Below are 3,875 nucleotides of genomic sequence, written 5' to 3'. Positions count from 1 at the left end.
TAGGTTCAGGTTTGCGGTCGGGAGTCCGCACCATAGATATCTCTGTTTTCTTTATATTTTGGTTAGGTCAGGGTGTGACGAGGGTGGGTTTGCTAGTTTTTGTATTGTCTAGGGTTTTGTATGTCTAGGGGTTTTGTAGGTCTAGGTAATTTGTATGTCTATGGGAGCCTGATATGGATCCCAATTAGAGGCAGCTATTTATCCTTGTCTCTGATTGGGGATCAAATTTAGGTAGCCATTTTCCCTTTTGTGTTCGTGGGTTCTTGTCTCATTTGTATAGCACGTGTCGTTTTGTTATTTTGGTATAATAATAAAGAATGTACGCATACCACGCTGTGCCTTGGTCCGATTAGTACGACGAACGTGACACAGTGCATTCGGAAAGTATTCAAAACCCTTCATTTTTTCACAAATTTTGTTACGAATACAGCCTTTTTCTAAAATGGACCCCAGAATCCTCATCAATCTACACCCAATACCCCATAATGACAAAGCAAAAACATTTTTTTTTTAAACTTTTTGCACATTTATAAAACATTAAACAGAAATACCTGCTTTACATAAGTATTCAGACCCTTTATTGCTTTATTTAGACAGGTAGCAGTTTATCATCCAGTCAGGTCCATGTGGCCTCTGTTTCTAAGATACAGTAATGAAATAATCTGATTATCCAGCAATCTTCACTTCTTCTTGTGTAATACAGTGGGTGTTTCTCAAAATGCATACTACTCCAAGCACGCAAATTGGAGCATGCAAACAGTTGGAGTATGAATCCAAATTAAATTATGAAATTCATTATGAAAAACTTTATACTCTCTTTGGATAATTCATTCCAATCATTTAAAAGTTAACAGCAGGTATTCTGCATGTAAGTTTAAGTATTTTGATATGTTCACATAGGGCATTTCTTGGATGCGTACTTCATTTCTACACATTTTGAAGCATGCATCGATGGCGTCCGTTGTCAAGCTAGCCTGCGATCTATGACACTACTGTGGGTATTCTAGACAGTTAAACATGCCTAAATGAACACCATGTATTTATTAACCTATCAAGATAATCCACTGTAGTCAGGAAACATATAAGATGTGAATTGACAACAATTCATTCTAAAGTCAGAGTTTACTTCATGTTCATTTAGGCATCTTTAACTGGCTAGAATACCCACAGTAGTGTCATAGATAGCTACAAATTCTTCGTCAGTTAGAATGCTAACGTTGGCCATTGCATACTTTGATTTAGACTCCGACCGTTGTACGCCAAAATGTATGTGCTCGGCCTAGCGCACCTCGTACTGGAGAATTTATCCCTTTGGTCACCCATCCAACATTTTAACCAAATCCAGACCTGCTTAGCTTTGATATTTGTCACTGACTACTACCAATGTTCTATAGTGAGAGTAATCGTTGAGCGATCTCCACTTAAAAACGAAATTGATTCACTGTTGTTATTGAAGTCCTTCCAAATGGTACTCTCTCAAAGTGCTAGGTAATAACTTCTTGGTGACAGGGGGCAGGCAGTATTTTCACATCCAGATGAAATGCATGCCCAAATTCAACTGCCTGCTATTCATCCCCAGAAGATAAGATATGCATATTATTAGTGGATTTGGATAGAAAACACTATGACGTTTCTAAAACTGTTTGAATCATGTCTGTGAGTGTAACATAACTTATGTAGCAGGCGAAACCCAGAGGAAAAACCATTCAAAACCATTTGAGGTTAATCTCTTTTCAATGGGTTTTCATTCGGAATCCAGATTTCTAAGGGACCTTCTTGCAGTTCCTACCGCTTCCACTGGATGTAACCAGTCTTTAGAAATTGGTTGAGGTTTTTCCTTTGTGTAATGAAGAAGTAGCCCTGTTCAAAACGAGGGTCACTCAAAGTGTACTGTTAGATAGAGGCGCGTGACCAGAAAGGTAGCTTCAGTTTGTTTTCTTCCTGTATTGAACACAGATCATCACGTCTTCAATTTTATTGATTATTTACTTTAAAACATACCTAAAGTTGTATTACAAAAGTAGTTTGAAATGTTTTGGCAACGTTTACAGGTAACTAGATATTTTGTAGTCACGTTGCGCAAGTTGGAACCGGTGTTTTTCTGAATCAAACGCGCCAAATAAATGGACATTTTGGATATATATCAACGGAATTAATCGAACAAAAGGACCATTTGTGATGTTTATGGGACATATTGGAGTGCCAACAGAAGAAGCTCGTCAAAGGTAAAGCATGAAATATATCTTTATTTCTGCGTTTTGTGTCGCGCCGGAAGGGTTGAAATATGATGGTCTGTGATTGTTAGCTGGGGTGCTATCCTCAGATCATAGCATTGTTTGCTTTCGCGGGAAAGCATTTTTGAATTCTGACACGTTGGCTGGATTCACAACAAGTGTAGCTTTAATTTGGTATATTCAATGTGTGAATTCATGAAAGTAACATTTTTATAGTAATTTATTTGAATTTGGCGCTCTGCATTTTCACTGGATGTTGGCCAGGCGAATTTAAAGCTTTCAGCTTAAAACACTTGCATGTACCAACATTTGTTTTTTCGTGACGCTGCATGATTTATAACTGTCCTGTTGACGGGAATCAATGGCTGATTCAATGGCTGATTCTGAATCTCTGCTTATTCTCTGGCTGCCCTCTGTTGAGGACGGGTCTGATCTGCACAGTGTTCTGGTGTTAAGACACACTATAGTCCTTTTTAAATATATTTACCCTGATAGATTCACGTTTTAATCCCCAACCTCCTCTCATCAATGACCTCTAGTGGGTCAAGTTTCAATCCCACCACAGATTTTAGAATAAATTCTAAGGTTTGTAAGGTTATTCAGTATTAAATGAATTTCAAGCAAATGCCTGTGCCAGTCTACGACTTTAACCCTGAGTTGATTTAAAATATCCATGGTTGCTTTGTGGTTAAACCTTTGCTTGAAACTCATATAGGACTGGGTAACCTTACTTATCATTCATTCTAAAATCATGAGAACCTCTATACTGTAAAGTCTATTCAACATAGGGTGTGACTTGTTAAGTAATTTGTGTTACATGCATCTATCTTGGATTCAGATACTTATGCACACAATACATTTCCACTTTCTACGGAAGCCCTGAAGCCCAAGGCAACAAGAATTTGGAAAACATACACTCTTGGAATTATCTCGTTTGAACTCATTCAAACGAGATAGTATCTTGTTTAAATGACTTATTATCTAATTTGGACGACTTAACCCATTACAGTCTAAGCTGGGGAGGGGTTCTACTAAGCTATAAATAATTGTTTTAAGATGGTCATATTAAGTATCATTTTGCTATTTGATTTAGAATTTTATGACCCCTTAAAGTATAAAATATAATATGAAAACATGATTAGCTTTTTTAAAATGTATTTAGCCTTATTGCTATTAGCCCATACAAATGCACTGAATAACAGATTCACTACATACAGTGCATTCGGTAAGTATTCAGACCCCATGACTTCTTCCACATTTTGCAAATGGGTCTGAATATTTATGTAAAAAAGGTATTTGTTTTTAATTTTTAAAACATTTACTAAAAATAATTTGTCCTCGGTTGCAACAAAACCGAGTTCCAAACTGCCTCTGGAAGCAAAATCAGCACAATAACTGTTTGTCGGGAGCTTCATGAAATGGGTTTCCTTGGTCGTGCAGCCACATACAAGCCAAAGATCACCATCCGCCATGCCAAGCGTCTGCTGGAGTGGTGTAAAGCTCACCGCCATTGGACTCTGCAGCAGTGGAAACCTGTTCTCTGGAGTAATGCTTCATGCTTCACCATCTGGCAGTCCAACGGACTAATCTGGGTTTGACGGATGCCTGGAGAATGCTACCTGCCCAAATGAACAGTACCAA

Source organism: Oncorhynchus clarkii, chromosome 20, assembly GCF_045791955.1.
Source record: "Oncorhynchus clarkii lewisi isolate Uvic-CL-2024 chromosome 20, UVic_Ocla_1.0, whole genome shotgun sequence".
Classification (NCBI taxonomy): Eukaryota; Metazoa; Chordata; class Actinopteri; order Salmoniformes; family Salmonidae; genus Oncorhynchus; species Oncorhynchus clarkii.
The sequence above is the reverse complement of the archived record's forward strand: the minus strand, read 5'-3'. Positions refer to the sequence as shown.